General features: G+C 37.5%; 1 protein-coding gene across 1 annotated transcript in view; it reads left to right on the forward strand.

The window, feature by feature from the left end:
• The window catches only part of LOC122799348 (transmembrane protein 132D-like), a 2658181-nt gene that overhangs the window by 707855 nt on the left and 1922782 nt on the right, over positions 1-27544 (forward strand). The window lies entirely within an intron of this gene.

The raw sequence follows: 27544 nt of genomic DNA on the forward strand, positions 1-27544 counted from the left end.
AGAATAAAGGAAAACTTTACTCCCTCACCTTAAAAGTTTTGTTTCCTTGCCAGTAGGCAGCTCCTTGTTTAGATACAATTGTTTTATCTTATCATATTTCCTCCTCATTCTGACAGCTTACCTGCCGTTACCTATTTTGCTTATAATTATGTATTTATCTCAAATGTCTATATTAAAATATAAACAAATTATATGTGTCTGATACCCTAAAACTCTACTACCAATCTGTTCAGACTTGAGATAGTCAGTTTATAAAGACACGTGACCTGGGTTTTGTGCATTCAGTCAATTTATTTTTATACTATGTTTAAAATATGTGTTCCCCATTAAATTGCTTTTCCTTTTTGTTACTGCAGAGGGGTGCTAAACAGTAGTAGCTGTTATATATACTTAATTATATGATATACAGTACAAATAAACAAGAAGTTGTCTAGTTTGTATATGTGGATATAGCTCCATTCTTTCTAAGACCCCTTTTTGGCCATGATCCAAGTGACAAGGGGAAGGTATATTCAGTGTCTGTACTGATGCTTTACATAAGTCAATCAACAAGCATGTTTTCAGATGAGAAAAAAAAAACAGATTACCTCTATGCAGTTGCAAGAAGAACATGCAAAGTTCACACAAAGATTAGAGGTCAGGGCTGAACGTTAGACCCTAGAGCTCTGAGGCAGTTGAAAGAGTAGCTTTCTGATAGTCTTAAAATAGAAAATATGTTGTTAGTTTGAGCATATAAAACTAAAAAAGGGCCCTGTTTATAAAGTAGCACAGTTCACAAAATAAGGAACATTAAATGGCATTTTGTTATTCTTTGACATAGGGATAGAGAGAAATTACCTTACAGCACCAAACTTTATTTCAAAATCTGAGCCTCAAAAGTCTGCAAATTCATTTTATTACACATAGATAAATGGAAATATGCTTTTATTTGTATTTAGAAGACAATGTTAACTAATTTATCCAAAATAAACTCTAATTTCTTACATTATTTTAGTGTAATAAATTTCGTGTGCCAAAGGATAGACAGGATTTGAGCCAATAAAGCATACATTTTGGGTCTAGATTTTACATACGACTGTTATTACAAATTTCCCCTGAAAATGGGTATTGTGTTTGTTCTATGTCAAAATACAAGAAGGTGCAAAAGCTGCAAGCATGTATCATGAAACTCAGTGAATACTCTCAACACTGGCAATATAGTTTTTGGGCAAGTTTTAAATATGTCTGTATTATAAGTACCCCTTTTACGTTTTTTCTGGTGAAAACATTCGGGTCCTGTCCAAAGGGTGATGTTACCTTAGATAGAGTCACATTCTTTGACAGTAATTAAATAATGATAATTGCATATATCATGAAATAAGATCTTACTCATGTACTCATGTGATGAGAGTTGGAAATAAAAATGCTGCAAAATGAGTAGTAACTGGAATGTGATGAAAAGTACTTATGAATTGTACTTGTACTGAAAGCCAGAAGTCTACTGAAATATGCTGTACCATATGTTTCGGTCTATTTTTTGTCCCCAAGAGTGAAGCAGTGTTATTACATGGTGGAATCTGTGAGACATTTTCTTCTTGCCAAGTATGGGTGAAGAAGTTGTGAAGCAGGTGTGGACTGGTGAATGTCAGATCTTTTAGGGGAAGAGAAGGATGTCAGCTTTCATTTTCTGTACTTGTTCATTAATAGGAAAAATTCAGTATAGATTATTATATTAATTGCATATGTCTAAGGATATAGAAAATTCATAGAAAATTCATGAAGTAAAACACCTGAAACATCTGTTAAGATAATCGCATATATAACATAAATTTAATTTGCAATCTATAAAATAACTATCTGCCATAAGTAGTATATAAAAGGAAAGAACAAGAAAACGTGCACAAGTGCAACAATTTATTCATATTCATATCCTTCTTCATTTGTAGTTAACTAGTATTTGAATATTGAACTGCGCAAAGAACACTGATAAATGGGTCTGGAATCATTTTATCTAGGTCCAATGAAATCTTAGTGAACAGACATGGCTGGGATTCACAGAGCAGCAGATCAACTCCATACAAAGCCTGTGCTGTGCAAGTACGCTAGATAGCAATGCTAAATACACACGAATGCCAGTGTAAGGGATTTATCACATGAGAAGGCACATAGCTGTGCTTCAGTGACTTAGATAAAGTGCAATGCATGATTCACAAATAAATAAATAAATAATAATCAAGAGTCTGGAAAGTAAGGTGAAGTAATGCTCTTGTACCATATTGTTTGAACTCAGATATGAACAACAACAGGTAGTGTGAGCTGTTACCCACACTGGCAGGCTGTTGCAGTGTCCTGCTAAGAAAAAAAAGACAACAAAGAGGGACTTAAGAGCTATGAATGGGTGCACAGTAAGCTGGACACCTTATTTATTCAGGATAGCACAGATAAGTAAGAGAAGGGATATAGCAAGCAGAATAATACACAGCAAAAACATTGCAAAGTAAAATGGAGAAAAGTAGGGGACTTTTATGAGGAATGTTATTATATATTATTTATTATTTTTTTATTTACATTTGTTTACTGGGAAATTCCAACTGGACACAGGTCCTTTTTCAGTGCAGGCCCTGGAAGAAAAGCTCATGTTCAAGTATTCTGTCTTTGAAGGGATGATTAGTCTTGCCCATATAGAATGCTTCACACATCATGCATCCAGCATAATACACTATATAGGCAGAGAGCTATCAAAAACAAGACTGAAAGTGCTGAACAGAAATGGATTTTATATATTTACTTTGTTGACTGGGTTAATCCCACTAAATCCAAAAAAACAGACCAATAAGAGTCATGAGTACAACAGGCAACAAGCAAACTTTAAGAACTCCCAAAATGCCACAACTTTTAGACAAAGACTGCTTTAATAACTAACAAATGCTAAGTGCTTTCACAGTTAATAATACTGCTTCATTAGACCAGTTTAATCACAAAACATTAACACTTTTAAAATGCAACATAACCAATCCAGAATAAGAATAAAATCATGTGATTAAAACATGACACTTGTTTCATTCATTTAAAACTCCTTTTACACACTTGACCAATCAAATCACTAAAAAACACCAAGCCCCTAACTTGATGCCATAATGGGCATTACAAAAAAGTTTTCTTGATCCTGCCAAACAAATTATTTGTATATACCAAGCCCCTACTAGTGTTTTAGTGAGCATGATTTCAGAACAAGTTTGAGAGACACTCTTTCATTCAAACCTGGTTCTAAAAATGCTTTCAGAAGTAAAATCCACTTCTGTTCAGCACTTTCAGTCTTGTTTTTGATATCTCCCTGTCTGATGTTCTCATTTATACACTCTAATACAAAAAATGTAAATGTATGTTCTGTACCCTGATCACATACATGCCTAGACTAGCCAAAGTGCTAGTTTCCTTTCTTTTCAAGATATCACTACGATGTTCAAGTATCCTGTCTTTGAAGGGACGATTAGTCTTGCTCATATAGAATGCTTCACACATCATGCATCCAGCATAATACACTATATAGGCAGAGAGATATCAAAAACAAGACTGAAAGTGCTGAACACAAATGGATTTTACTTCACTTAAAATGATTTGATTGGTCAAGTGTGTAAAAGGAGTTTTTAGTGAATGAGACAGGTGTTATGTTTTAATCCCATGATTTTAATCCCACTGTCAGTGGCCTCTTTTTGAGATTTGAGGTGTTATTCATATGGAGTACAGGAAATTTGGCCAAGGTACTGGGGAACTTCCCCTACTCTTTTCTATAAGTGCCATGGGTTCTTTTGCATCCACCTGAGCTACCACCATTTCAGGCAGCTGGGGGCTCTGTTTAATTTCTATTCTGAAGGATGGCACACTGAGGAGCACAATACTGTCCTTATGTTGTAGTGCAATGTCAGCACTGGAAAAAAAAAAAACAATTTAAGTACCTGGTGTGGGAATAGAACTAACAGACTATGCACAAAAGACAAGTGTGCTACCTGTTGAGTTATGGAAACAGGTTTCTATTAACAGAACAAAGGGAAGAGTGGAAGGGTAAGGAAAGTGAGGGAGGAATGGAGGGTTAGAGTAGCAGTGGGGCACCCAGATGTACACAAAAGACCATAGACAGACAGGGGCAGATCTGGACAAAAGGGAGGCAGATATTGGAGATACATCACAGACAAACAAAGGGTAGGCAAATGGCTAGGAATAAGATGGAGTACAGGCAACCTGACAGCTACTGATTGGTTCCTGAGAACTTTAGTGGGACCCAGTAAGTGGTGCTTTTCAGTCCAGATGGTCGATGGGATTGGCCATACCCACCCCTGATGGTCTGATGGGATCAGCAAAGTCTAAAACGTCTGCTAAAAATTGCAGGACAGGTGACTATATGGCAATTAAGTGGGATATCTTCTAATCAGAGAACTGCATCCACTATATGCACCAGTTCCAACACAGCTATGGATCACGATTGCAGTAGGCTACCTGCCAGGCATGGCCAGAACCCTTCCCTGATGAGGCAGTTGCAGCCCACTTATCAGCCATAAGCTACAGCCCTGACTAAAGCAACAGCAGGCAGTCACTGACTCTCTGCAGTTCTGGTGGATCATGGTGGCCTGCAGAAGAAAGACAAAATCAGAAGCATAACATTAGTGATGAGTACCCAGAGATGGCGTGGCAGGTATAATTCAGGAGGTGACATAAGGAGCCACTAAACCTGTTGTATCTGACATCCCTGTTGTGTTAGCTAGCAGCATTCTCACTGTGCTCTGCCTGCGCTTAAAGACAAAAGACTTATGCAAGCAATCACATTTCACATACAGGTGTGACTGAGATGCAAATAACAGTGAAACATTACAACCTAACATACATATACAAGCAAGTAGGAACCTAAAATGAGTCCCACAGCCCATCAAGGAACTACTGCATCACATGTTTGTGCAAAGAGACAACAAGCAGTCAGGTATCCATGGTATAGGAGAGCTGTCTATACTACAACAGTTATGGACAAAGGAACAGGGGCAGCTCTACTAATGCTATTAAGTGCATTCAAGCAGACTTACCTACACTAACACACTCATGTGCAGTGATGCAGAAGCATAAACTGGTGCTCACAATACTTCAGGGTCACAATACTATGCCCTGCACTACAAAGCAACATATTACTAGAACTCAACAAAGCAACTGACACACAACAGGCAATCACCTTTAACAGCAAGCCTGGAGTATCCAAGGATCTTTCACCGTAACATCATGAAACTACCTGTTACAAGCAGCAAATATATTTATTAAAAACAGTACTATGCATAGCAGATATGGTAGCTACCAGTACTATATGATTTGAAACATCCTTGCTTAACTTCTGCTTCTCATATGTGGATAACTTCAAGGTGAGAATGGCACAGGTGGCACCACTGCTGTCTAGTATGAAGAATGTTGGTATCCTTGGACAGTAGGACTGCTAGGTGATTCTGAGCATCAGCCTTCCTGAAAGGACTAGTGTATGCCCCCAACAGCCACTTCCTAAATTGGCTATGAAGGAGATGGAGCTTAATTTTGCTGCACTAGACACACCATATTTACAGTTCCAATGGGGCACTTGCATTGGTAGCCATGTCCACGAATGTATAGCAAAGCAATATGGCAGCCTGAGATTCATGTCCTGTATGGCAGTCTGAATCATGAGCATTGACCCCTACACCTTGTAATTACACAATGTATGTACACACTCATCTTGTATGCATGCATGGCATGGCAGTGATGTGTAGCACATTGTATTTACATTTTCTATTGCTGATGCACTTCTGGTAAAAATAGGAATGTAAAGGCAAAGGCAGCATGCAGACTCATTAGCAAATGTATATAGCAAATTAGTACATTTTAGTGACTATTATGGCTGATCAAACATTTTACACACAAGTTCACAGCAAGAAATAGTAAGCAACAGGACTCATTTGAGGAACATATCTATGTAATGGTAGCATAGAAGCAGCAGTTTCATAGGATAAAGTCCATACAAGGTACACAGTAGTCTATACTATTGTGATAAGAAGTATATTAGCATCATTCTGGCAAGCTGCAGACACTGAAAATAGATACAAAGGCCCATGAAAAGTTAATACATCCAGTCAAAAATCTGAACAGCTAATTAGCAAAAAATTTCAATAGCAAATATCATATAATTGTTCCCTCTTCCAGTAGGAATGTGAGGGACTACTCAGAAGCATATGTTTTTTTTTTTTGGTTTTTTTTGTCAAAGTGTGACAAAAATGATGGAGAAATATAAGCACATTTTCAAAGAAACAGTATAAACTCTGTAGACTTTAATGAATATATTGCAAAATTTTACCATACAAGGTCATTTATTTTTGCTAATGAAAAAGGGTGATGCAAGATGTGTGACCTCTTTCTTTAAATTCTTGGTACCACTTGTATGTTTATTATGCAGTGTTGTTTTTTGTGTACTAGTATGCCTCTCAACCTCAATGCAAAACATCTAGATAAAGTCTGACAGAATGGAGGGACAAAGACCCAAAAATAGGGACAGATTTTAAGTATTGCTCTTATAAACTTAAAAAGTTACTAGAATGACAGGATTTGTCTTAGCATGCATTTTCTGAAGGATGTAAAGTCTGAAACACAAATGTATATCATTATTTAGTGACTTCAATTCTCAGGTCATCCCATTGATTTGCCAGAAAATCACACGTTTCATGAGGAACAGACCAAAATATGAGGCAAAAATCTGGATAGTCTGCGAAAATCTGGAGAGTTGAGAGCCGGAGGTATGTATACTAGACAGTTTAAAAAATCATGTGCGATGAGTGGGATTAAGAAAATAATGTGAAGGGGGTAAATCAAGCATGAAAAGAAGGACCTCCAAAAACAGAGTACAGCATGACAAGGAGAAACTCAGGGCTGAAAATAGTCACACACATGACTATCTACCTGGTGAATGCTTCCTGTAATGGCAATCTAAATAGGTTATGTATTATTCATGTCTACAATATCCACCTACAGGTGTACCATATTGTTTTCATTCAGCTGTTCACCTACAACTCTAACAGGGAATGGCAGCCTACTGGCACTGAACAATCACCCTTTCTCTGTCCAGGCTACCACAGTCTGTGTTGTACCATCATGGTATACTGAGTGCCTGCAACTGAGAGATAACAATGTTAAACATAATGAATGGCTGTTATCCTTAGTGTTCCTGAACATCCTGCCTTACAAAAGATGTCTGTATACAACTGTGGAGTAGTTAACATCTTTACATTCAACATAGTGTGCCCTCTGAAGCAGATAATACAGAAGACATCTACACATTATCATAACTATCATACCCTGGCTTCTCATACCTGCCAACACACATTTTATCAGAGACACAGACATGTAGTACATCACAAACTGGATCTTTGTTCACTACATACTCTAGTCATATCCTTGATCAGAACCACTTGTATTGTAACATAGTATTACACACTGGGAGACTCCTGTGTCCCTAACATATGTGTTACCCAGAGTGCACCCATTCCAGAATAACCCAGTAATGCACTACTGTGCCCACCTACTGTCACTGTATACCTGCTACTTCTATACATGCCTTAGCAGGACTATGTTGTCCTGCCACGTCTACCCAGGTGTATGCATGCCCTGCAAAGACAGGGGAAAGCAGAGGTTAGACAATCACAAACCTGCAGAGAATGAAGTCTTGCTGCAGGAACTCCTGGAGCACCAATTAGCCATGGGTGGAAAAAGTGGTGCATGGTGCATGATGTCAGTGCCACAGATGGGAGGAATGGCATCAGACATCAATGCCAAATGACTGTAAATAACAGGAAATGATGGGCCTTCCAAAAGGCAAGTAGCAGACTGGTGGAAAGTATAGCAACACAGGGTTACCCTCCATCAGGTTCTACACTCACTGAGGAGGAATCATTCCTGGCATCTGTGCATGGTGATGAGGGTATTGCTATTGCTAAGGGAGGTCAGGACATGAGATCTGAGAGCAGCCAGAGGCCACATATCTCACATGGTTTCTAGGCAGATTATATACTGCAGTAGGCATATGGCAACTCTAAATGAACCAACACTAGGAAGGTTGCATTAATCACTCCAATGTGCTTCATAGGTACATTGTGCCTGCAGACCTGGGAGATTGCCAGCACAGCTAGGTGTTTCATTTTTGCCTGCATAAATGAGGCATTTGGGATAGTATCATATAGTTACATGAAATATTCTGTACCACAGGACAAACCACTGCAACAGTACTTGATATATATCCATATCTTAATTATTCAACTCATGAATTAAGACAGGAAATGAATCTTCCCAAATCATACTTAGTCATATTGAGACAGATAAAGGAACTTTCCATAAGTTACTTTAAAGATTTTAAAATTAATGATGAGGACTTAACGAAATGTTCAAATTTATGGCAAACACTTTTACAAGATACCAAATTCATAACATCTACAAGTAAACTGATAAAAGATTTTAAATATCAAAATCAAGTCCTTTTGTCAAATTATTGGAAAGAAAAACTACCATTGATAGAAGAAAGTAAAATATTAAAAGCAATGAATTTAACAACAAAATCAATATCTCTTCAAAAGTTAACATTTACCCAACTTATTATACTTAATAATGCTTACTATATACGACTTACCATGCATAAATTTAACTCTAAAAACTCTCCTAAATGCCCATACTGTAAAGATCAAACTGCTGACCTCCTTCACATGTTCTGGAGCTGCAAATGTATATACAAACTTTGGAATTCTTTAAAACTTCAACTTCAAAAGATGGGTTACCAAAATTCAACGCTTTCTTGGGAATTTATGATTTTGCATATCCCTCCAAATTATTTGTCTAGATCCCAAATGACCATCCTTATAAATATCTTTTTATTAATGAAACTCTACATAGCTACAAACTGGTTGAATACATCTCAAACTTCATGGGACAACTTTAAGATTTTAGCGATGAAACAAATATTAGCCCACAAATTACTAATTGATGACCATAGCAAAAATATAAATAATCCGAAAATATGGGAACACATTTTCAATATTATACTGGCTTAATGTACTGAACTCAGCTAAACCCCTGGACATTTATACCATGAAAGTAAAATTTTATCAGAAATTAATTATTACAAGATATTAGGCCTACTGATAAGCTTTTTCATATGTTTTATTTATTTTTTTTACTGCTTTTTCTTAACCGATGGAAGCATTCATGTAAATAGTGTACATATGTTGTAGAATTGTTGTTAGAAGCATTATTTGGGAACTATTTGTTTTTTCTTATTTGCTCAAATGTTTGTATGAACAAGTTGAAATTAATAAAAATTATTATTGAAAAAAAAAAAAAAAACACTGCAACAGGAGCATCTGTAGAGGCTGACCCAAAACAACAGGCTGTGGTCAGTCCATTGCCAGGATCTGACTATGAAGACAACATACAAATAAACTCACAGTTGCAGGACATATTGGTGCTGTCTGTCTCCCTCCTGGTTGGCTCAACAACTAATGCCCAGGATAATACTATGGCATCCTCCACAACCATCTAATAAACTGCCCAGCATGACATATCAACCCAGTTGGAGGGATTCCACTGAGAATAGTGACATGGCTACCACCACTACCGGGCCAGAAATGGTGGACCAGAGCACTACATCAGCGATAAAGATACCCACTGCATGGCAGGTTAGCAGTCCGTCTTAGTGTCATCCACTGTCAAAGATGTTCTCTGACTTGAGGATAGCTCTTTTTCCTTGATCAACAGATGGTCAGTGCTGTAATATGGACACAGTCTGCAGATGTCATAATGAAATGGAGATGTTGGCATTGTGTGTGGCCTCCAGTAGACCATGATGTCTGCGAGCATTGTTATGATTGGCTTTCTGTGCTCAGTGGTGCGAAATGTAGCTTCAATGTTCACCCCCATGAGGATGTCAGTTAATGCCACCTGTGGTGCATGTTCCTTGGTTTGCTCAAGGCCATGTCTGTGTGCATATCCATGGTGGCTAAAATGGATGATGACCACAAGGAGCACAGTTGTGCCAACTGTGTTTGAGGTAGCAACATACCCAAACCAATAAAACAATAAACGTGGAGTTGAAAGCCTGAAGCACCGCAAGCACCAACAATAGTACAAAGTCTTTTATTTCAAAGGATTTAGTGCTTTTGTCTCGGTATATTAGACTTTTTCAGAATAAAGTATATTGCGGTGGTGGTGCTGCGGTAGTGTTGTCGCCTCACAGTAAGACGTTGTCTTGTTCGATTCTCAGCTAAAGTGTCTTCTGTGTGGAGACATGCGTGAATGGGCGTACCTTCGTTGAAGATTGTGCATCAGGGCTGACAACTCAGTACATAAAAATCTACTGCCAATCATTAGTGAACCAGAGTTCCGCTGTGGCGGCCCCTAACCAGGAAAAAGCCGAAAGACACAACAACAACATAATTGGAAATTTAAAAATTTAAATACACACTCTTGCAAGTCAATTGGAGATACTCAAACCAGTGAAGGGGCTGGCTGCTTTTTTGCAGGACCAAATAGACCCCAAAGTAGGTCATCTAACAGTTATTCTGACACATCCCTGTACTGTGACCTCTACATCTGCACTGCCTCAATGTCCCAAGACAAGGCAGAACAGTCCAATAGTGCTTCCCCACATCTCCTCATCTCATTTGCCCTACTGCATAACATTTCCTGTAGTAAAACATGAAGACAGATTAGTTGCCTCCTTTTTTCCTCTAATAAGTTTAAATGATCATAAAAAATAGATACGTAGATAGATAGATAGATAGATAGATAGATAGATAGATAGATAGATAGAGAGCTAGAGAGAGATTTTTTCCATGTCTTCTCTTATTTTTATTCTTCCATTAATACTGGTATTTGATTGTTATAACATATATCAATGGCTTTAGTAATATTATAAACTGAGGTATATGTGCAAAATAGAGATGTATATGTTTACTGGAGTTAGAAATTGTTAATGTTTTTTCAAACACGTTTTCCTTTACTGATATCAGATATCATGAGAGCCAGTATAATTTGTAAATTGAGACAAAATAAAGTGTAGAAAAGTTTACTAACTAAATATAAATTATAAATGGAGGTAAAGGAAACAAATATATAATAGGGAACACATATTTTCCTTTTTAGAGCTAGATTTAATGTAGGTTGCCAATTTTTTGTGTTAGTTCTAAGGCTAAGCCCACCAGACACGTCTTAAGAAAAATTTTAACGTTAATGGTACCAAAGGGACTTTTTTCTTTTATTCTCATACTACTATGTTCTTGGCATTTCTTCAACAATACCCAGTTGTTCAACTTCCCTCTTTTATTCGTATGTCTTTTTTTCTATCTCTTAGCAACCCGCTTCATCTTTAATTATTTTAATATTTTCAGTTTTATTCTGTGATATTTTATAATATTGCCAGTCATGTAAAATATCCAGATTTTGTTTGTACTAGCATTCCATCCCCACACAGACAACCTTTTCTTTGCTTATTAATTAAGGTATTCAAATATCAGAATACATTAGCCTTAAGACTCACAGTCAGTTTATATGCTTACACTAAGCACTGCACATGACACTTTTTTGATAATATGCATATTTCTCAAAAAACAATATTTGGCTAAAATAATCTACTCTAGGAAGAGCTTCAGAAAAGAATAGGGGAATGGAATGAAAAACTGAAGGCAAATGGGATGAAACTGTTAAGACAGTAGTAATGGCAGCAAATAGGGGAAATCATAGGGAGTCCTATTTTGTACAGTTTATAAAAAAGGAATAGTGTTTAGATTTAGGGATGTCATTGTCCCCTTTTACACAGCTCTCACTAGGCCAGTCACCAAATATAATTCAACCACTGGTATGCATCCATTCAGACAGGTCTACTTTACATGGTCGACTTTTCAGAAAGTCATCTTTCATATGGCTGAGACCATATAATCAACTTTTGAAAAGCTGACCATGTAAAATAAAATAAACACAAAAAAACACAACAAACACTTAGCTTAACCTGTTAGCAGGGGGGCTCTGCCCCGCAACCCCCCCGTAACTTAAATATACCAACTCCGAGATCGCACTACAGTGCGGATGAAGGAAATTTTCTCATTCCTCACTGTACAGAGATAGTGAATCCCCATGGTCAGCTTTTCAAAAGTCGATCATATGGTCTCAGCCATATGAAAGTCGATTTTCTGAAAAGTCGACCATGTGAAGGGGACCCATCCAGACACATGCAACAACTGGAATGCCTAAAGCGATACCTTACTAAAATGATACATGGACCAACTCAAAGCTCCATCACTATTCTCAGTATTCTACAGACTGTAAAGAGGTTATCTATGTCTGGCACACACGGCATCTTCTGACCCAGTACCAGGGGAAGCTCGTGCTATCGGACTGCAGCCCTCCCACCTAGAAATAAAATAAATAAATAACGTGAAACATACACTTTAAAAAAGAAAAATGTTTCTTTTCTAACGAGTACCGGAACTGCCGCGCATGCAGAGACACACTCAGACTGCCCCGCAGATGCCCAGGAATCTGTGCGGTAGATGACTGCACAGAACAGAGGTGCTCCGGACTGCTTGATCCGCAGACAGGACCAATCAGGAGAGAGGTGAGAAAGGATTCAAGCACAGGACCAATCAGGAGTGAGGTAAGTTGAGTTCTAAGCTCTTGCAGGGAAGCATTAAGTCGAGCGTGGGTTTGCTGCTTCGAGACAATGGAGTTGAACCAGACCCATTTACAGGTAATGGACTGTGTGTGTGTGTGTGTGTGTGTGTGTGCGTGTGTGTGTGTGTGTGTGTGTGTGTGTGTGTGTGAAATGCCCTTGTTAACACATAGTGGTGGGTAGAAATACTCAGGCTTGAACCCTGTACGCAGGTGGCAAAGACGTGAATTCCCTACCCACCACTATTTCTAAAATATTGCAAATTTTTGCCTCATATTTGTTCTGTTCCTCATAAAATCTGTAGTTTCTGTAAATTCATATTTCCTTACAAAAGCTTGTAGTGCAGTGGTGCACTGGTAGCATTGTTGCCTGACAGCTACAGGTTCTCTGGTTTGATTCTTGGCTGGGGTGCTTTCTGTGTGCAGTCTGCATGTCCTTACAAAGATGTGTCTGGAGTGTTTCTCCCTGCTCTGCTGAAAATTAGCTTTGTTTTGTTCCAAGTCAGACTAGTTTCCTGGTTAACAAATGTTTAAAATTAACAGGCATTTGAATTTCAGACTTCATATTTTTATTTTATTTTATTTTTTATTTATTTTATTTTACATTTGTTAACCGGGGGTGTCTGACTGAGCCGAAAAGACCCTTTTTCAGCAGAGGCCCGGGAAGAAAAGCTCCACAAAGAAAAGTTACAGACACATTTAGTTATTTTGACATGATCAGTATAGGATATTCTTCAGAAAGTACATGGTAAAACAAGACCTTTTATTCTAGCAATTGTCTAAGTTTATAACATGGATATTTGAAATTTGCCCATATTTTTGGGACTGTATTCCCCCATTATTGGCCTCGTCTATTTTGTGCTAAGGTTGAGAGCTATGGTGAGAACTGAATTCACTGAATATGTTTGGCAGCTGTATTCCCACATTATTGGCTTTTTTCAGGTGTTTTTTTGCTAAGAGGTTGACAGCTATGGTTAGAACTGAATTCACTAAATAGTAGCCATTTAAGTTTGTCTTCCTCTGTTTAAGCGATTTGGCATAGTGGTATGTTTCTCTGACTGTTTTGCACAGGGTCCCCTGGGTTCAAGACGTGGCAGTGAAATGTATGGTGGTAACACACCATTTTATTCTAGCAACTTTCCAACATTATACAAGCAATGTTTAAAATGTGTCCCTGGTTTTTGGCCTTTTGTTCCCTCCCCCCAATAAATTTTGGCTTTTTCCAGATTTCTTGTGCTGCAAAGTTCAGAGATACAGCTGAGTGTTGAGTAGATTTTACAAGGAGCTGAGAGCTGCAGGGGAACAAAAGTTTAGTGCTGCTTATGCTAACATTGCTTGCATTGTTAATAGCACAACAGGTAGTGTACTTGCTTTTGATGCAGAAGGCTGTGGGTTCTACTCCCACAGTAGGTAGATGCATTGCTGATACTGTACTGTGTTGTAAAGTGGGTGGATGCTGCAGTCCTTTTTGGCAATGATACCTAGTAACTATGAACCTATCAGTTTGCTATCCATTCCCTATTGCGGTATTACTAGCTTATCATTTTTTAATGCATGCAACATAGGCAATTTGTTCTTCAAGGGCAACAGGCACTTTATTTGTAGATGAAACAATGACATATAAAGTTGTTTGCTAGCAGCAACCTCTTTATTAGTTACAGATTTCTTTAATGTGGATTTTACTACTTCAGAGATTGTGCATATTTACTGATACTGGTGGACTATAAAAGGTTGAGTAGACGTTTTATGATGGAAATGTTCTGAATTGGGCAGTTTTGTCATTGGTGCATGCATTTTGTTTCATTGTTTACTGGAAAAATGTTCAAAACAATAAATTTAACATGCCCTCTAACAACTGTACTGTATTGTACAAGGAATATAATGTAATACAGTCAGGAAGGTGTATCAAAGAGCATGTGTATGTTTTATGTTCAAGGGGCCTATGATTTTGAAAACAGCCCAGAGTTAATCTTTATCTGCCACTGGCAAAATGTATTTTCTTTGAATGTGGGTTTCAATGTTTCAGTGCATGTTAGTTTCAAGGGCAGAGAAATTTTAATGCTGAGTCTATTTTCATTGTGAGACTGCATTGCTTTGTTTAACAGATATCTATTAGGGTTTGTGCTGTAAAATGCAAAATAAAACTTTCAAATGAAATCTAAATCATCGCAGAAGTAAAGCAGTATGCAAATTACAGTGTTTATGGTAAGTGGGGCAAAATAACCAAGGAATGGGATGTTGGAATGGCTGCAGGGGGAGGCTCCATTCGACCATGATTTTGTGAGGGGGGGGGGGTAGCAAACTCAGACAGCCCCGGTTGAACTATACCTCTCAGTTGTCCATATTTTTGTAGAATGAATAGATATTTGCTTCTGGAAAAATGTATTCACCAACAGCGTATGAACCACTTACTAAAACATAACATTCTAGCTAACTGTAAGCATGGTTTCAGGCCTTATCATAGTACCACCTCAGCTCTCCTATCCTTCACCAACACCATTAATAATAACCACAATAATAACAGCCTCTCATCAGCACTCTTTCTCGACTTATCTAAAGCCTTTGATATGGTTAACCATCGCCTACTCTTGAATACTCTGTCATCCTTCTCTCTTGACACCAAAGCAATTCTCTGGTTTAAGTCCTACCTTAGTAATAGACAGCAAGCAGTCCTTTGGAACAATCAACTATCTTCTTACCTTCCCATTTCCTTAGGAGTCTCTCAAGGATCCATTCTTGGTCCACTCCTATTCTCATTATTCATCAATGACCTTCAAATAGCCATTCCTCTAACCACCTGTATACAATATGCTGATGATTCTACAATCATATGCTCTGCCAGCTGTATATCTGAACTTCAGTCTTTAACCCAAACAGCTTTTACCACTGTAGAGTCATGGTTCTCTAGACGGTGCCTTCTTTTGAACACAAAAAAGACCAAGCTACTATTGTTTACGCCAAACACTAAGTCACCCCTCAGGGATTTCTCCATTCAATCTAGCAGTGGTACCCTTATATCCCCAGACTTTTCCACCAAACTATTAGGAATTACAATTGATAATAATCTCACCTATGACATTCACATTAATAACACCATTAAATCTGTTAATAAAAAACTGGGCTCCCTATATAGGATAAAACCTTTCTTGACTCCAACTGCCAGAACGACTATTGCCCACTCCCACCTAATTTCAACACTACTGTATGCAGCTCCCATATATACTAATCTAAAAAAAGTAATCTTACCAAACTATCCAACTCCTATAATAGTATTGCTAGATTTGCCACTGGAAACCCATATAGAACTCACCATTGTCATAACCTTCATCAACTAGACTGGCTGGAACTAAAAAAACCTTCTGATACTTTCCCAACTTACCATCACTCATAACATTTTTTATCAATACACCAGTACTAAACAACCTTATATCACCCTATAGGAATCTTGAGTCCTTACGCTCCTCCAATAAACTACTTACTAGGACCACCAAGTCAAACAACTTAGCTGGTGACTCACTATTCTCAAATACCGTGGGAAAACAATGGAACCTCTTGCCCTCTGACCTGACCACACTTCCATCCCTCTCTCTCTTCAAGCAAAGTCTTGAGGCATACCTTAAAAATCACTGGCTATGCCCTTGCTGTTACCCAGACTGATCCTCTGGACTTCTCATTGTCATATCTTGGCCTCCCACTATCCTATTCTCTTTCCTATATTCGCCCCTAAATTAGAAGGCACTTAAGTAATCTCTACTACTTGACAACAATTAGATTCTTGTCTGCTGAGATATCAATGTACCCTGTTGGTAGTATTCCCTGCCTCTTAATTAATATACCCTCCTTTTTTTTCTCTCCCTTCCTTTTTTTTCTAATAATATGTCTAGCATATAATCCTTAGGAAAAGTAACTGTCTGCATAAACTAGATTTACCAAAGTTTTAAAGGTATTTTTCTAATAGTGTCTTGGGATTGCCCTAGACTTACATGCTGTAAAATGTTCTGTAAATGTATGATGTATCTAGTTTAGTATGTCCTTTGTCTTCCTAGAATTTATAGCTAATTGCTTTTTGTCTATTTTAAATCTTTTGGTGTGGTGGTGGTATGTTTTACAATTGGAGCTTTTCTCCTCGGGCCTCTGCTGAAAATGGAAATATATCCAGCTGGACTAGCCCGGTTTACAAATGTTAAATAAAATAAAAAAAATAATTCTTATTTTTGGTTTGTTCCTCATAAAATTGTGGTTTTCTAGCAAATCATTTAGGAATGAAGTCACTAAATGACAGACATTGAGTTTCAGATATCATAACCTTCAGAAAAATGCATGCTAATGCAAGACCTGTTATTCTATCAACTGTCTTAAGTTTATACAAGAGCAATTTTTAGTAGTGTTTGTATTCCCCCAATATATTTGGCCTTGTCCAGATTTCCTGCATTAAGAGGTTGAGAGGTACATGCAAATCGCTTTGTAGAATTAGGAATATCCAAACCTGTCAGTTGTCCCCAATTTTGGCTCAAAATTTTGCTCTCCCCTAATAATCCCTCCTCAGAATGGCACTTTTGGAAGAAAACGTGGAGGGTTTACAATTATATATAACTGTAATGATCATAGTTATAGATTGCTTTTATTTCAGAAATACATGTAGATGCTATTATTTTGTTAGCTGCTCAAGTTAACAGTGTTAATAATAAAAAGGTGTCCCTTTTTTGACAGGTTCCCAGCTGTATTGTGTGGCAGCTTTATATTTTTTCATCACATTTTTGGTCTGTTTTTCATAAAATTGTGGTTTTCTGGCAAATTAGTGGCAAGTTATTAAAGACTGAATTTAGAAAATAATGGCAGACATTTGAGTTTCAGATTTCATACCCTTCAGAAAATTCATACTAATGCAAGACCTACTACTGTTCTATTATCTAAGTTAATAAGAGCAATATTTTAAAAATTGTCTTTATTTTGGGGCCTGTGTCCCACTTCTAGTTTTATGTATAGCTTTGTCCAGATTTCTTGCTCTGAAGATGAGAGGTATGAATGTCAGAGCCATCACTGTCAGCCAGAGACATTTCAAATTGTGACATACTTGTTGCACCCCACTCCCCATTGTAGTGGCTCTGGATGTGTCCAAGGAAGGCAAGGAGCAGTTATGCAGTGTAAGTGTGCAGAGTATTCCCCCATCCAAGGTAGACCACAAGTATGACCGTGGCTTTTCATCTGTCCTTGATTTTGCAGAATTCTCTGGCTTTCTGTCAGATTTGTATACTGTTGATTTATGCTTCTTATTATTCAGGAAATGCATGCTGTCACAGTGCCCTGTTGCTCTGTTTAAGTAGCAATGATATAATGAGCATCAGGTAAGCTTGTTGGAGATTGTAAGATGCAAGTAAGCTTTAATAAGCATACTGTTAAAGAATTACCAGCATTGAAAGCATTTTTGTTGTTGCCATGCAGAGAATATTTACGTAACTAGATAATGTATAAGCCTTGGGTATTGAAATGCATATGACAGTACTTGTAATAAAAGGACAGGATTAGGTATTTTCAAAAGCTCATTACATTTATTGGAGACTTGCAGTCATCTTTTGTTGGAGACTTGCAGTCATCTTTGCAGGCTTACCCGTAAACTAAATAGAATGTCACTCTATCATGTGTGGTCCATAACTTGTGCAGGAATCCTTTAAGCAATTTATCTTGAGCTTGTTTCTTGTTTGCTGTTCATTTTTTACTTTGATCATGTCTTCCCCATGAAACAAATAGACAGTTGTTGTCAGGCAGCAGGTCTTTTTTGGATAAGAAACATTTTTACAAGTGGGGGTATCACAGAGATTGCTACTTTCAGCATATTACTTGGTACGTTAATAAAGCTGAATATAAATTATAATTACAACTGCAGTGCAAGGAGAAATGGTTTGAGTTGAGTGCTGCTTGTTTTTTTATACTTGATTTTGACTGGCATTCCAGTAATGTATTTAAAAAGTAATTTATTTTTTCATGCCTCACAACCTGTTTCCATCTGGATATTAAGTAAGTTGTCATGTAGTCAATGCATTGAAATATTTTTTTCTTCTACACTTCATTTTGTCTTGATTGGACTCTCATAATGACTGTTTGGCGCCCAGGGCAGAGTATTTAATTAAAGTTCCAGTTGTTGTGGTTTTGAGCATAGCTCCACCCCTTTCTACTTGACCACACCCCTTCACATTGGCCCCACCCATTCAGCTGTCTCTTGCAGCCCTCCTTTAATTTGAAGTCACCAACCGCCACTGCCCAGTACAGATGGATTTACTTCCATATAAGCAAGTCAAATGGTATACAAATACTTGGTCTATGATCTAAACCTCTTCTGCAACATCAACAGAATGTTTTGAGGGGAGAGATGTATCTTGCAGAGGATACCGCTGCTCTGGAACAGACTTCCATCCAAATATAACAAAGTTCATCTCTGCCCATATTCAAGATTAACTCAGATCTATTGATGGGAAACCAAAAATTTACACCAGGACTGCCTCTTGTACTACTAATGGAGAGAGACACCTCCTAAATGCTTCATCCTATATATGGGTCCCCTCATATTATCTATGGTATGATCTCGGTTTTTCTCATCAGAGGTAATATATAATTAATGACCATGAGATGGGTAAGGCCACTCTCTAACCAAAATGGATAAGTTAATTAGAGCACAAAAATTGAAATCGGATGTGCTTAAAATTGCCTGCCTATGAACCCATAAACCTATCAGAAGAAGCTGAGAACTGAGATAAAAGAGAAAGTAATGGAGTAGGTTAACAGCTGCAAGTATCTTGGAGGGATGGTTGAGGAAAACGAAAGTCTGAATGAGGTGGTCAAAGCTATAATCAGAGGATCTGCAGCCAGCTGGCAAAGAGTGTCATGGGTAGTATACGACAGAAGAATGAGAAAGAAGCTGAAAAGTAAGGTGTACAAAACAGTGGTGCTTCCAGTACTACTGTATAATACAGAAATCTGAGTTGGAAAGCGAGCAGTTGAGGAAACTAGAGGTTATGGAAATGAAGTGCCTGAGATGGAAGGTAAGATGCACACTGTGGGACAGTTGAAGAAATTAGGACATAACAACAGAACAAAAGTATCTCCAATTGCAGAAACGTTCAAAGAGAATAGATTACATTGGTTCAGGCACCTGTGCAGAAAAGCAGAAAACAATCATGGACAGACAGAAAGAAGACTGGAAGAAATGAAGGCATCCAGCAAAGAGGTGGATGGATTGTGTGACAGAAGACCTGTGACACTCAAGCATTAGTGTCAATGAAGGTAGGAGAGTAGCAACAGTTGACATGACACCCCAAACCCATGTCGAAAAAAAAAATCAGAAAAAAGGGTTGATGATTCTTTCAAAAGCATTACTTTGCTTTGACTGTCCTGCTTAAACTACAGTGTTTTAAAAATAGCACAGATCCTGCATTTACATGTTTTTTATATTACTGGGAAATAATAGTTCTTATTTTGAAAGCATTCAAGGAAGTCCATCATTTGAACAGACCTAGTTTGCCTCACTCTGAGATACTAGCAACATCTCTGTATTTATTTTTTAGCTGTATTGTGACAATACAAAGTCACAGTCCTTTGAATCTTCAGAACTCTCTTTTTCTTTTGGCACACTTGTTAGACTATGTATTTCCTACATGGTGTCATTAATGAAAACAAGACAGGGTCCTCTGTCAAACTACACTTTTCTTCCTATGCATCCTCCATTCACTGGAAGTTTCAGTGCCTCTAATATCACTTTGTTTTTTTGTTTTTTGTTTTTTTATTTCTTCCGTTTTCAACTGCATTATTCTCTCCAGTAGTCCTTTACTTTTCAACCACCTCATCCAGAGTGTCAAACATCAACAATCTCTCATTTCAAAGTGCTTTTAACGTCACAGGAAATGACCACTTAAATTTCAGTCTTTTATATTTAGTCTTTCATCGCATCTACAAATTGAGAAGAGCTTGATAAAGTCACCCTTGACTATTCCTGCTTCACAATCATTGTTTTCTCTGTACTGCCAATTTTCTACACACGTTCTCATTCATTACAAGTGCCGAACTCAGCCAATATTGGCCATAGTTTTCCATATCTAATGGTTGACATTTTACTGGTTAAACACCCAAAGTGACTTTACTAAAACCAGATCACTTTGCTAGTTTAGCACTTATACAGTCCAGGTTACCTTTCTCTTTATTCTCTAAAAAAATCATTTAACAGTGACTTTCTTCTTTTACGCTTTGCCATCTAACCCAGTGAAATGGGTTCTTGAACCCAAATCTCTTAAGTGTCCTTATAACCTTTTCATTCATTCTCCACAAATTATTCTGTAATGGGCTCAGTCATCTCCATTGGCCTTGCAAATATTCGTTATTATCAATACTGGCAACTTCAAGGTTTTTCATTTAAACATTTGGCACCCCCATCAAGTTCCACAGGTTAATTTTTACTTCCTTAAGAATTATTAGTTACCTCAGTCACATTCAGTATCACCACCATTTTAGGCTGTCTGATTGGTGAGTGCCAATCACTATAGTGCCTTCACTTCCATGAAACACTCCATTTCCTCCATGAGTGATCAGAAATGAACATTTTTGTCCTTCTACCAAAAACCTTTACAAATTAACAACTTTTTACACTTTTATTAAACATTTTTCACTCGGTTTCAACTGCAGTATCCCAGGAACCATATACAAATATGCAAGCAAAGCATTAATAGTATATTGGCCAAAAGAACACTTTTTGCCATTGTAGTAACTTGCCTGGTGTTTTTTTTGGGCTGGCTAATATGGGTCTGCTTAATTTGTCTGATTGCTCATTTGCACAAGTCCCAAATACTTGAACCCAATTGCTTGCCTCCTGCAAAAACATTTTATGGTATATTTATTGTGGAGAGAGTTTTCAGACAAATGGGTGTGAGCATTTGGGAATCACGCAAATAAGCATTCTAGCAAATGAACTAGACACGGCTAATGCAATTGTTATTTTTTGAGGGAGGGTTGGTTGCCATGGTTGACAATGAATGATATTTGAAACTGCAGATGAACACATGAAAGTGATTCAGTTGCTTTTATCTGCAAGGCAAATAACTGAATCTGCACTATAGTAGATTAGCGCTCATGTGTTGCTTGTGTTTGTCATATGTGAGAGAGTGTACATGTATGTACAAGTCAGCAAAACAAATTGCATATATTCATTTATCAGTATATGTTGGTGTTACCAGGATTTCACCTTAGATTAATTTAATACATTGGGCCTATTTTTGAATGGGTAGGCTTACAACCTATACATCTATGTTAAGTGTGTATGTGCACTAATCTAACATGAACTATTGTTGTCCTGTGCACTGAAAAGTTATTTCTTCATTTCCATCAGCTGCTCATCACCAAAAGCCTTTGATCTTGTACCATGTAAGACAGTGAACAGGAAGGCAGAGGGCATGAAGTGTAAGCTAAATTTGTGTGATACATTAGTCACTTTCTCCAATATAGTATTTGATGTTGGATCTTCGTGGAAGGGTTCATAGAAGAGATGCATGTGAACATGGGTACATGCAAATCACAGTATATAGTTTAGTGTATTCTTAAGTAAAACATACAGTGACTTATTTGTTAAATAGTAGAAACTAAAGAGTGATGGTATGGACTTGAGGAGAATCTGTGTATATGATAGGAAACATACCTTTTGAAATGTAAGACATACAACGTTTTAAACTTGAGTTGATGTTTATAGAGAATGATAGATACTTATCCATGCACAACGGCCATATGTTGATAGAATCATGAGATTCTTATCAAAGTTAATGAAATTTGGTGTCATGTAAAAGAACTAAAAAAGAGAGTATTCTGAGCTGTTGCATTGTGATCAGAAACACATTAACTAAATTAGCAGTCTCATGAACTATGGAGTCCTCAACCTGAGTTTAGAATATGGTAATCACACATTTATCTTTAAAAGGATATCATCTTCTTCCAGATGGAGCAGAAAAATGAAGGTAATCATAGTTTGCTGGTCTGGAAGCTGCGAAGAAATGATGAAGGTTCCATTTATAAGCAAGTTGTGTCTATGGAAAAGAAAGAGAGCACACACAACCTATTAACCCATATCGTGTTGTTGCTTTATCTTCACTTACATGAGATCTGGTCTGTTTGCTTGTTTGCTTATAATTAATTTGCCTGAACTGTTTTCTTCATCAGCTTTATATGCTCACTATATGTTGTAAAGGTGCTTAAAGAACCACTTCTTATTGCCGTAATCTTTAAGATTATGTCATCTCACAGAATGAAGAGGTGTTTTAAATTTTCATGTTATCGGTTTTTTTTTTTCAGAGACTTCAGCTTTAGAATGAAAAGAATAATAAAGGGCATGTTGGGGGAGTTAAATACTCCACACAAGAAGTTTGCAGTGTGCTTGCTAGAAATTAATACTGTTTTGACTACTGATGAAGCAACTGTGTATGTGTGCATTTATGTGTCTGTGAGATATCTATCTCTCTCTCTCTCTTTCTCTCTCTATGTATATATATATATATATATATATATATATATATATATATATATATATATATATGTGTGTGTGTGTGTGTGTGTGTGTGTGTGTGTGTGTATCAATAAATGTATATAGTCAGGTTAAACTTTTGTGCCTTTGCATATGACCGTGTGTGTGTGTGTGTGTGTGTGTGTGTGTGTGTGTGTGTGTGTGTGTGTGTGTGTGTGTGTGTGTACATGTGTGTGTATGTGTGCACATGTGTGTGTGTGTGTGTGTGTGTGTGTGTGTGTGTGTGTGTGCATGTCTGTGTGTGTGTGTGTGTGCGTGTGTGCGTGTGTGCGTGTGTGTGTGTGTGTGTGTGTGTGTGTGTGTGTGTGTGTGTGTGTGTGTGTGTGTGTGTGTGTGTGTGTGCGCATGGTGGGTCAAGATATCGCAGTACATCTCTTATGTTTATTAACAAGCTGAAAAGCAAGGTCCTGCTAGCTATAATAAGAAAAAATCTAGCAGATCCAAAGTGAGTGAAGGGGTGAGTTTTAGAGACAGATGAAGTACTAGCTGCCAGTGACATAAGCAGAGCAGTCCTTAGTAAGAGTGCCTCGATTCATGATGTGGTAGAGCGACATCTCGAAATGTACAAAGAAGAGCAAGGAAATATTAACAGAATCAGAAAGAGAAGAGGCAAAAAGAAATGCATATATGAGCAGACTGCATAAAGCAAGATATCATAATGTAGGAAGATTTCAGGAGTTACTCTTATGTATAGTTGATAAATTGTAAACCTGTAGGTAAGTATGCATACTATACCTTGAGACTGGTTGTAGGTTTCAAGATAATGTCTCAGAGTAGTAAATTCATTAGTGTTTAAAGAAAAGTCCACTTTCCCATGGAGGGCTGTGCATACCTCTCAACCTCTTAGTACAAGAAATCTGGAAAAAGCCTGACAAAATGGGGGACAAAGGCCCAAAAATAGGTGCGGATTTTAAATGTTATTCTTATAAACTTAGAAATTTGCTAGAGTAACATGGTTTGTGTTAACATACATTTTCTGAAGGATTTGAAGTCTGAAACTCAAACGTATGTCATTATTTGGTGACTTCAGTCTTCAGATCATCCCAGAGATTTGCCAGAAAAACACAAATTTTATGAGAAACAGACCAAAATTATGCGACAAAAATCTAGAAATTCTGTGAAAATCTGGACAGTTGAGAAGTATGGGGCTGTGATATTCTTGGGGCTATCACTACAAGGTCAGTGTACCTCACATTAGTCAATACTAACAGTGCACTCATTAGTAAGTGGACACTAGTGTCATTGTTTCAGCTCCTTGTTGTGTAGAATAAGTAGTTATTCTGTAACAATAAGGCAACGTAGGGCTCCTGATTTCCTCACTTACCCCTCTCCACTACTAACAGTCATTGGCATTTAATATGCTAATAGGAAGCTTATCTTCATCCACTGCTTATGACATAGCAGAGAAATACAAAAGAATCAGAGAAGGTCTTCTTCTTCTTCTTTTGGCTTTTCCCGGTTAGGGGTTGCCACAGCAGATCACCTGTCTGCTCATGATTGGCAGTGGAGTTTTACAGTGTCGAGTTTTCAGCCCGGCGCCCAACCTTCCACAGAAAGCACACACACACACACACACACACACACACACACACATTCACACCTAGAGCCAATTTAGAGTGTGCAATCCACCTGCAGCATGTCTTTGGGATGTGGGAGGAAACCGGAGCACCCGAAGGAAATCCACGCGACCACAGGGAGGACATGCAGACTCCGCACAGAAGGCACCCCAGCCGAGGATCGAACCAGAGAACCTCTTGCTGTGAGGTGACAGTGCTAACCACTAATCAGAGAAGGTGCTAGTCTGCAATTAGCAGTGCAAGTTTAAATGCAGAGCAAGAATAGTCCAAAATGAAGAAATGCAAAGCATCAAATGATGCATGTGAAAACAAGTACAGAAATATGAAAGAATAACAACTGTTTTATATAACTAATTTGCAAATATGTACTTTAACAATTCAGAAGCTATCCAGATGTCAGCAAGTCTGATAAGATATGTCTGAGCTTTGTTTCACTAAATAAAAGAACCAAGTGCCTCAGCTTAAGTATCAGACATTCTAACAGAGAGGTCATGCATTTAAAATGTTTCTAGTTTATAACGTTAATCAGGTTATATTTGTTTTGTATACCTAATAAATATTTTATGTGCACACTGCTGAATTTGGAAGATATTTTCCCATTTTTTTTTCCTTACATGACTGGGACAGGAGTCATTTCTGTTATGCAGTGTACATGATGGTATTTCTTGGGATGGCTGTAGCACACTTATGAATTGCAGTTATTATTTTAAGAGAAAAAAACGCAGAAGTGTTGGGTAAATGGTCTACATAAAACACACTGACAGTAATACTAGGTTTAAGAAGCGGAGATTTACTTATATCATTTAATATAATACATCAGTGGCAGTCTCTGTAGAACGACATTGCAAGAATTTCTGCTGGCTATGCTCTAAAGCTGCAGAGTTCAATAAAGCTGAAATAGCTGAATTAGAGCTTGTAAGTACCAAAAACTTATAACTATCAATTTTTCTCCTACTTTATTTCATTGGAAAAGGAAAGTAAGTATTTCTTACATTTTTTAGATACCTGTTTCCTTTCAAAGCCTATCCTAATAAATCTAAGCAGTGGAAGTGCTGTACTCTTGGTTGCTTTGAATTATGTTCTTACAGCACCTGGCCACATTTATTTTTTTGCTGTCCAAGTAAAAGTAAAGCGAATTTCCTGAGTGGAGTCCTTCTTTTACAGTAATAAAGGCCGCTGTTGTTTTATAGATCAGTGCAGGAAGTGCAAGGAGTAATTTGTGAATTCTAATTATTGTACCCCAAATATTACATCAACTGAGATTTCAGGTATGTACAATACATAATTAATGTATGCATTCTCACAGAAAGCTGCAAAAGATAAATTGTGAAACATTCTTTTTTCTAAATTGCTTAGAATGATTGATTTTTACCTTTGTGATGAATAATGATGATACCTAGACTATGTGAAAATGAAAGAATAATTCATTCAGTCATAGTAAGTTGGCATAGTTATATTGCTTGGGTTCTGTCTCTGTCACTCACACTCACTCTCCTTGTCTGTGAAGCTTAAACATTTCTGTCATATCTGCACGTGTAATGTTAGTGCAAATTTATCATGGCATGCATTTCATCTGACAGTGAAAGCTCAGAAGGCTAGGTATCTTAAAAGAGTATAGCAGAGAGCAGTCCAAACAGTGCTATGTGAGGTACTGTTCCACTATGGATCTTATTGGATATTGCTAGCTAGCTTTATCATGCATACTTGCATGCTGTGGCATAGGATGAACACTGTTGTAAAATCGATACAGATGTAGTTCTCCCTCTTCATATGCCCTGTAAAATAGATATACTTCTCATGCTAAAGGTGCCATTAGTCTGTCTGAGGTCAGTACTGTGCTTATTGTCTAGGGCTGCCCCCTACCATTATCAAACCAGCAGCACACTTCACACTGCTTTCATTGTGTAGGGGTGACCATCTCTTTCCAGTGCAAACATTGCTTAGTACTTGCTGTCCAGGGTCCTTCCCTTTGATACAAGTACTGTCTCTTCCCAATGTCATCCCCTCCTATAATAAAAATGTATTGCTCATTGTAATTAAATTATGATGCTTATTTTATAGTGGTGTCCTCCTTCACTGTTTATAGAAGTAGTCTACAATGTCCAAGGGTAACTTCACATTCCTGGAATAAAACACAAGTTCTTATTGTTCAGGGACAGTTCTCCTACCACTGTAGCTAATTATAACGTTTGTTGTCTAGCAGAATGCACCATCTTACATCCCTATATCATTCAGGTTGCACTGGGGCATAGCCATCTGACCTCACAATGCCATCTGTATTATAGTGAAAATGTCCAGTATCTCATGCCAGATTATAGTGTATTTGGGCAATTTATAAAAATATCACTTATTTAGCTAATTTTAGAAAAACGTCACTGCTGCTAGGTTAGTATTATGCATATATGTATAAAAATGTCTCCTTTACTAAACTTCAAAATATGACTGAACAGTTCTCAGAAGTGAGATCACTAAATACTGGTAACAATTGAAGCTCATTGTTTTACTTTAATATGTTTTTGCAGGTAGGCTTCTCTGTTCTGTGCTCTGCCTCCAGCAACCTACAATCTCAATATATTAAATGAAACCACTCTATCTTACAGAAAAGGAACTCTCCAAGATCTCTTGATGTTTAAGCAGATACACAAAAATATATTGTCAAATGTTCACTGATAACCATTTAATCCTCAAAGAAACAAATACAATATAAGCAAAAAAAAAAAAAAAATATATA

Source organism: Protopterus annectens, chromosome 4.part0 (genome assembly GCF_019279795.1).
Source record: "Protopterus annectens isolate FY-2018-M chromosome 4.part0, PAN1.0, whole genome shotgun sequence".
NCBI lineage: Eukaryota > Metazoa > Chordata > Ceratodontiformes > Protopteridae > Protopterus > Protopterus annectens.